Source organism: Nylanderia fulva, unplaced genomic scaffold (genome assembly GCF_048542155.1).
Source record: "Nylanderia fulva isolate GAGA-0341 unplaced genomic scaffold, ASM4854215v1 Scaffold44, whole genome shotgun sequence".
Classification (NCBI taxonomy): Eukaryota; Metazoa; Arthropoda; class Insecta; order Hymenoptera; family Formicidae; genus Nylanderia; species Nylanderia fulva.
In genome coordinates, this window is record NW_028190521.1 from 195,510 (window position 1) to 205,397 (window position 9,888).

Genomic DNA, 9,888 nt, shown 5'->3' on the forward strand with positions numbered 1-9,888 from the left:
CCTGGTGCAAGTCCAGGCTAAATTCGTTTGACATTACCAACAGAATTTGCCCCTGGTGCGAATCCAGGCTAATTGATCATGAGACCAATTTGAGAGATTTGGCCCCCGTTGTGTGTGTGTGTGTGTGTGTGTGTGTGTGTGTGTGTGTGTAGAGAGAGTGAGAGAGAGAGAGAGAGAGAGAGAGAGAGAATATTTTACATATATGCATATATATATAAAATTTATTAAATATAAAAAATATATTTTTTACACATAAAATGTTTTTTATTGAAATAATCACGATTTTAAATGTGATATAACACAGTGTTCAAAAATTTTTTAATTAAATTTTTAATTAAATTTTATTAAAGAAAATTTCTTGAAATTTTTTCATTAAGAATTTAAAATACACAGATATATATATATATATATATATATATATATATACAGGGTGTCCGGTAACTAAGGGACCAATGATTAAGAGCGGATTCTCTGGCCAATTTGGAGACGATTTTTTCGTAGCAAAAATGTTGAGAAGTCAATAATTTTTGAGTTATAAGCGATTGAAAAAATAGGTTTTTTGAAAACTAAACGTTTTGGAGTTAAAAGTCTAACATAATTACATTCTTCAGTTAATTTCAGGTAGAGTTTACTATAATAAAATTTTAATTTGAAGCTTAGTTATAAAGATACATAATGACAAATATTGGACAGTTGTAAAAAATGATGACCTTTTTCGACATTTGCGCTAAGGAAAAATCGTTCCCAAACTGACCAAAGAATCCATTTATAATCGTTGGTCCGTTAGTTACCGGACACCCTGTATATTTATAATAAAGTTATATATATTTATATATACCTTTCTCTATCTGTCTCTCTTCTCCCACTTTTTCTTTTTTTCTCTCTTCTCTCTTTTCTTCTTTTTGCTTTTTCATCTTCTTAATTCCTTTAATTTTATTTATTTCTTGACACATATGTAATACACAATCAAACTTTCAAAATTTAAACGTGAAACTATATACTCAACATATATATATATATATGTATATATTTATATATGTATATATATACCTTGTCGAGTCTAAATATAATTGCGTTTACTTTTTTTCTATTTTTTACGTATCTATTTTTGTTCAATTATATAATAATGTAACTTAAAAAAATGATATTGTATTAATTATTGAATTTTGTTTTGATGCATATATGCAATAAACACCCCTTATGGGAATTTATTATCACTATAGTGTAGTTTTAATTAATCACTATTTTGAGTATCTATTTAAATGGCTGATATACAGTAATATTTAGGGGTTGAATTATTAAGCTTCCAATGATTATACAGTATTAAATTTTCATAAGGGACATATAAAATATATATACACTCGTCAGCAAAATTAACACATGTATTTTTAGTCAAAATTTTGCACAATTTCAAATAAGCATAACTCCGCTAAAGATGATCGTATTTGAAATTTATTTTTCATTTTCTACTTTAAAAACCATTCAAAATTTGAATTTATCCTCTTCCTTCCTTTGCTACTGCTTCAAAAGTACTCGCAGACAGCACAGAATATTTATAAAATATTAAATTAATAAAAAAATAAAAAATTAGTAAATGAAAATTTACGGCTCGTATAAAATTAAATAAAGTAGAACGTACATAAACAGGCCAACTTAAAAACGAGCAAATTATTTAGGTGTACAAATAATTAATTTATTGACATAAGATAAAATAAAATAAAACGTATATACGTTTCGACTGTAATGACAGTCTTCCTTAATACATAATTTCGTAAAGAATATTACTGTTTGAGATTTTTAATAAATGGAAACACATGAAATTAATTCGACTAAAACGCATTTTTATGCACAATCAAACAACGCAATGACCTATGATCTGGCTACCACAACATGTGACTTAAATACATTGCTGAATAATTCGGGTCTCATTCCGTTCAAACACGCAAAGATACAAATATCAGGATTCCTTAAGCTGTCAGTTATTACCATGTCACAAGCCTCTTTCTATGGTCCATATTTAAATAGTGTTAATTTTGAGTTGTGTGTCAAACTGATAAAATTTTTTAACATTGTTAACGAGTACCGAAGAAAGTTTTAACTGATCAGTTAAAATCGTTTTTAAGTTGGCCTGTTTATGTACATTCTACTTTATTTATAAAATATATTTATAGAATATTTATAATAATTATTTTAATATATTATAAATATTTATCATAAATATTTTATAAATTTTTGGAGTTTTTGGAGTCTTAGATTCAATATAGATAAATTATTTATCATAAATATTAGAAAATATTTACGATAATTATTATGGTAAATATCATAAATATGTTTATTAAATCATTATAGTACAGTTTTTTTTAAATTTATATTTTCTTTATAATAAATACTCAGTAAGAAATTATTAAAAGTTAAAAAGACATAATCAACGATTTTTTAATCAAAACGATCGGTTGATATAGTCTAATCTAAAATTTGGTCGATTAGATGTTTTTGTGTTTTTCAAACTCTATTAGCCATTTATAAAAAGTTAAAAATACGTAAAAAATGTTTATAAGTATAACTTATTAGACATTTATTTTAAAATAGAATATAAAATTATAATATACATTGAATATACTTAGGCAACAGAGTAGTTTAACAAATAAATTTATGAACACATCGATCTTTACGTAAATTTATTTGTTAAAAGACATATTCTGTTGCAGAATGTAGCTCAAAAAATTAAAATAATTTTATGATATTTACAAAATAATTACTATATAAATATTTATCTTTACATACCATAAATGTTATATGAAATATTTAATCTATATTTTAATAATATGTTAAATAAAGGTTTTTATAAAACATTTTTAAAATATTTATACAAATTAGAAAAAAAAAATATATATATATATATATATTCATAAATATTTATGAATCTTTATCATAAATATTGTGTGCTGTCTGGGTAAGGACGTGTTTTGATTCTAAAAATTTGCGCACTTTGACACACTCCCCAGCCCATACAACACAGAACATCAAGAGACACGGTAGTGTCTCATGCTAAGTTCGAAAAAGAAAAAAAGACACGCCGTGTCTCTTTACGCGAGTCAGGCAGTTAAGAGTACTCGATATTTTCAGTTCTCATATAACTGCTGAACGGATCGAGTTCTAAATAGTCTTAATCGAAAGATTGGGTCTCAATTATATAATAAAAGTGTTTTTATTTTTACGCTAACGTGCTATATAAACAGAGAAATCATGTGCAAAGTCTCTATCGTGAAAATTTCAAGTAAGAAACGTCTCCGTCGTCGTCATTATCATTGCAATTACATTCGGGTCAACTAATACTTACGCGATTCTGGTAATTTAAATAAATAGAATTAGTAATCAATAGTAAAATAAACTGTAATTATATATATATATATGGTATATATATATATATATATATATATATATATAAAATTTTTGCTCGATTAATTTTTATGTTTATACATATATATATATATATATATATATATATATATATATATATGTATAAACATAAAAATTAATCGAGCAAAAATTTTTGCACTTAAATAGGATTTACATATCAATATTTGAATAATATATATATTTGCATACCGAATTTATGAAAATATTAAATTCAAGTTTTGATTGACAAATATTTTTATAAAAAAGTTTAATTAAGCAATACGATAGCGGCGCAAAAAATAATAAAATATAAAAAGAATAAATAGCCAGAAGATTGCGTTACCATTAATAAGTACATATATATAGCTTATCCAGAATTTTCCTGTCAAATAATCTTATCAAGATATGCATATATTTCTAGAACTAAAGTATCATTATAAAGATCTAACGCACTTTACTTATGTAAATAATATAATTTGCCTATGCAAATATAAACTTTTGATTGCGATTAGTTTGAATATGATTTATGACACGCCGTTTTATTTTTTTACAGCATAAAAAAATGTTCCATTTAAAATAAAAATTTTTTTAAATAATTTTTTTCGGAAAAAATGTGATTCTTATTAATAAATTAAAATTACATCAGAATATAATAAAAATTCGGAAAATTATATTTGTGTTTAAACAATTTTAATTCATTGAATTATTTTTTATGATTTTTATTTTTCTTGAATGCTTTTCCAGAACAATTTATTTTACATATAAAAAACAAAGTATCTTTTACATGAATCAAGAACTAAAGCCATTAAAGATATAACGCATTTTGTTATGTAAATATAATTTGCTTATGCAAATATAAACTTTTGATTGCGATCAGTTTGAAGATGATTTATGACACGTCATTTTACTTTTTAGCAGCATAAAAATATTCCATTCAATATAAAAATTTCAAAAAATAATTTTCTTAAGAAAAAAATGCGAATTTTATTAATGAATTAAAATTATATCGGAATATAATAAAAGTTTGGAATTATATTTGTGTCCAGACATAATTTCAATTTATTAAATTATTTTTTATAATTTTGATTTTTCTTAAATGCTTTTTCAATAAAATTATTTTAAATGTAAAAGTCAAAGTATCTCTCGTGAATTATTTAACCATGTATTTATCTAACTTCTTGATATAATAAGATCGAATATAAGATGCTTGTTACGTATAACTTTGTGGAACTATTTACATAACATTTCTTATGTTATCACACCACAAATTGCTGATGAGATGCCGACGATCACGCATGTACGTGGTTTTCATTTGTGTCTCTCTTTCACTCTACGACTTAACATACATATACATATATATATATACATATGTATATGTGTGCGTCCCAAATTTAGGATCAATGCCGCAACGTAGTCAGTTCTCGATGGGCTTTTGAAGATATAAGATCAAAATTAAACGATAGATTTTAAAAGTATATCGTTTGTATATCTCAATCGTTGACTTTATCTCTTTGTGTGTGTGTGAAAAACCATTTAAAGTAAGACTTCGAAAGACCAGCTGAGGTAAGGACTCGTATAAGATTCATCGAACAAAGTAAATCAAATATAATATATAGATTATTTATATATTTTTTCTAAACATGTGTAACAAAAATATGTAGAAAACATGCGATTACAGAATTCTTATTTTCTGAAAGATATTTTGTTTAGTTTTCAAAAAAACATTTTATATGTATATTCATATATTTATTTATATATTTATTTTTATTTTCATTACATGTTATTTTTTATTCTTTTTGCATATTGCAATTAACATGAAAACATTTTTAACGTATGAATTGCAATGTATAGCATCGTTTGATAATTTAAACATATATGTATATGTCTATGTATAGCAAATTAATGACAAATTTAATACAAATTGAATATATTTTAATACATTTTAACGATATATTAAATTAAATATATGTAATAAATAAAAAAATTAACATAATGTATGTTGATTTGTCATTTTAGAATTTAGAAAAATATGTGTTTACAATAAAATGCTAATGAAAAAAGTTTTTTTATTTACATTCAATTAAATTTGCTCATAAAACATATATATATCGATAAAATTTTAAATATATAAGTTCAAATTTCAATAAAAAGAAATTGCTTCTTTATTTGTTATGTGTTTCATGAATGTATAAATGAGTTACAAATATATATAAACTTTAGGAATAATAACGTTAAACTTTAATGGATGAAGTTTAATTATTAGAACAAAATACTTTACATACAATACTTTTATATATTATTTAGTATATAAATATACTTTGATATTTTTTATTATAGTATATGAATACATTTTATGTATTTATCGAAGAATTGCTAGAAGATATATTTCATCTCACAATCAGTCTTAAAGATATATTTGAAAATAAAATCACCTAATTTACCAGCGAACTTATTTGAGAAAGAGAGAGAAAACGAGTAGCTTATAAAATTATATCAAATAATTACGTATAATTAACATAATACATTGAATAAACTGTCGCAAAAAATAAATTTTTTGTTTAATAAAGTTGTAACTAATTTATTTTTATATTTATTAAAATTATGTTTTTGCTTAACAATATCTGAATTAGTAAATATAATATCTAAACTCTTTTTCTAATATATGTACAATTATAATTTACACACATATATATATATATATATATATATATATATATGTATATGTATATGTAATTTACACATAAACAAACTATGCAAGTTTATAACAAAAAGTTTCGATATAATTGCATTATTCACGAACCTTATTCAGTGAAGCAGATATATTATCTCTATAATGAAGAAGAATCTCTACAATTACATCCTGCATTTAAAATTATAATAATGTACTCATAATATATAGCATACCAATGGGTTTTCAATGATGATTTCATCCGCTTTTAATCTCCTGGTGATTAAATAAAGACTGCATATGTTTCTCGAAATATATATCCTCAACAAGATTGTTTTACATTTTTAACGCTAATTACAAGTATAATTTTGTTAATATCGTGACAATATAAAACATTATAAAAATGTCTTCTCAAAAATAGAAATAATATGCCAATATATTCGTTTCGTTTTCTTTATACTATTTAGAAAAAACATTATAGAACAGATGACAAGTATATTTTAATTATGTTATTATAATTTGGAAAATGCTTGTATTTATATTTTTTGAGTAATTTTTATGATATTTTTATATATTAGTACTTACTGTTAATGAAAGCTTTTTTCCTCTGTATATAGGCTTTATCAGATTTGTACATGATGTACTTGCTCGTAGTTCAAGTTTAATATGAATATATCTTGTCATCTAAACCCTGATCAATTTATCATATATAATTTTACGAAATATGCAAGCGAGAAAATTAATTCACTTTTTTCATATTAAAAAAGTATGTATCTATATATTATTTTTCAATATTTTAATTTGAATATATTAAATGTATGTATTTATTTATTATTTATTTATTATTTATTTATTTATATATAAAAATTTAAGTCTGTTTAAACAATTGTTTTTAAATTGCTAAATATTTAAGAAGAGATTAAAATATTTTAGTTGTATATTTATTTGCTCTTAATTTTTTAATTCTGCTGTAAAAAAAAAAAATTTTAATTTAAACTATTAGCTGTTCACGCATTTATAGAAACCGTGAATTAGAGTTTTTTTATTTATTTATTCAAAGTATTAAAAATTAGTTTATTTTAAAAGTATTAAAACTTATTTATGTATAATTGCGCACTCGTATATTATTTGTTGTTATATTTATATAACAGACATATTTTTTTTTGTTTTAACTTTCAATATTTTATATTTTATGTTTTGTGATATTTTATTTTTTACTATTTCTATTAATATTGTTATACACATATAAATTATAATAGGATAATCAAGATAAAATCTTTTTACTTGCTAAAAGATTAATAATACACATATAATACAATATCTCTTTAATCGTTTTAATTTGTAATATTATTTGAGTTATAATTTTGTGTAGTAAATTTGATAAAGTTTCTTTTTTACATTAATTTATTGTGAAAATATTTATAATAAAATTTACTGTTAAAATTATTGATTTTTAAATTTGAGTAAAATAACTTTTTATTATATATATATATATATATATATATATATATATAATAAAATATATATAATAAAAAAATAATAAATTATTATATATATATGAACAGGAATGTTAACGATCACAATGCGGATAATAACGACAGTTTGAGTAATGATTTAGATAATAACGTTAATGTGAATTCGGCTCAAGATAAGAATTATGTAATTCCACTCCCATACGTTAAGGATGTTAGCGACAGTATTAAAAGGTTACTTAAAAATGCTAACATAAATGTCGTTTATAGTTTGCCAAAAAAGTTGAATAGGCTGATAAAACGAGGTAAAGATTTAATAACTAATGATATTAAAACGAATGTAGTATACAAGATTAATTGTGAAAATTGTAATGCATCATACATTGGACAAACAAAAAGACATTTAATATCAAATTTTATTACAGCTGTTTGAATTACAGATAATTATAATTTGTTGAATTACAGATAATTATAATTGTACGTGTGATAACACACACACACACACACACACAATAAAACTTTATAGAGATTATTTATTATTATTATTTTTTATTTTTTATTTTATTTTATATAATATGCGACATGTGTATAGTATCCACATATATCCTATGTCTTATCATACGCCTTTATAATTATTCAAATCCATCTCAAAAAGTGTACTAGGTTAACCACTAATAGCTATACATATATCTCTTAGGATAAATCATATCTGAAAAATGATTAAACATGAGCAAAAAATAAATGTGAACAAAAAACGTTGATTAAAATTAAAAATAAATTATAGATTTTATAATTCAATTTGTCATATATAACAAACATTGATTAAAATTAAAAATAAATTAGAGATTTTATAATTTTAATCAATGTTTTATATATACATATACAGGGTGTTCGGTAACTAACGGACCAACGATTACAAGTGGATTTTTTGGTCAATTTGAGAACGATTTTTCCTCAGCAAAAATGTCGAAAAAGGTCATCATTTTTTACAACTTTTCAATATTTGTCATTATGTATCTTTATAACTAAGCCTCAAATTAAAATTTTATTATAGTAAACTCTACCTGAAATTCACTGAAGAATGTAATTATGTTAGACTTTTAACTCCAAAACGTTTAGTTTTCAAAAAACCCATTTTTTTAAATCGTTTATAACTCGAAAATTATTGACTTCTCAACATTTTTGCTAAGAAAAAATCGTCTCCAAATTGGCCAGAGAATCCGCTCTTAATCATTGGTCCGTTAATTACCGGACACCCTGTATATATATATATATATATATATGTATAGTGTTATTAAGAATATTTTGCACATTAATGTAATATAACTTAAACGATTATTGTATAATTTAAGCAATTTATGTGACATTTAAAAATTTAGTACTTATATAAATATATATAACCCATACAGCATGGAATATTTCTTGAATGTTCTATGAATATTCTTTGGAATATTCGTGAATATCTTTTGAATGTTCTATGAATGTGCAAGGAATGTGCGATGTCCCGCTTTGAATGTTCCTAGAAATTTCTATAATTATTCTTGAATAATCCTACAAATGTTTTATAAATATTCCCGAATATTTTATATTTTTTTAAAATATTTCGGAATATTCATACAACATTTATAGATATTTGTAGAAACATTCGAAACGGAACCTCATATTCTATGTATATTTATAGAACGTTTATAAGATATTCGCAAATATTTTTAAAATATTCTGGGAATATAGATATTTTTCTTAATATATTCAGGAATATTCACAGGACATTTATAAATTATTCGATAATATTTATAAAATATTCAATGCGAGACAGTAAACGTTCTATGTACATTCTAAGAATAATTACAGATTATTCATGAATATTCTAAAAAATATTTATAGGATATTCTATGCTGTATTTATAAATATTATTATAATTTATAAATATTATTGAAGTACAGAGAGAAAAGGGGTACGTAAAATTTAATAACTGAAGTTTTAAGATTATATATATATATCTATACACATTTATTTAAAACTATATAATTCTCTCTCTTAATATTAATATATTTTTTAAAATAAAGCTTACACATATATTTTAGTTGAGATCTTCGATATATATACGAGTATTTCTTTTTTCTTTTGAAATATATATATATATATATTTAAGTAAATAATATTGATATATTACTATTACATTATTTAAAAAATTTTACTGGTAATAATTGTTCTCTCATACATGTCAGAATTAATTTTATACTTAAATAAAAAACATTTCTTCAATTTTTTATCTTAAATAAAGACTATCATTATTATTATCAATTTAAAAGAAAGACGTGAATTGTTTTCCTTTAAAATTAAAAGAAA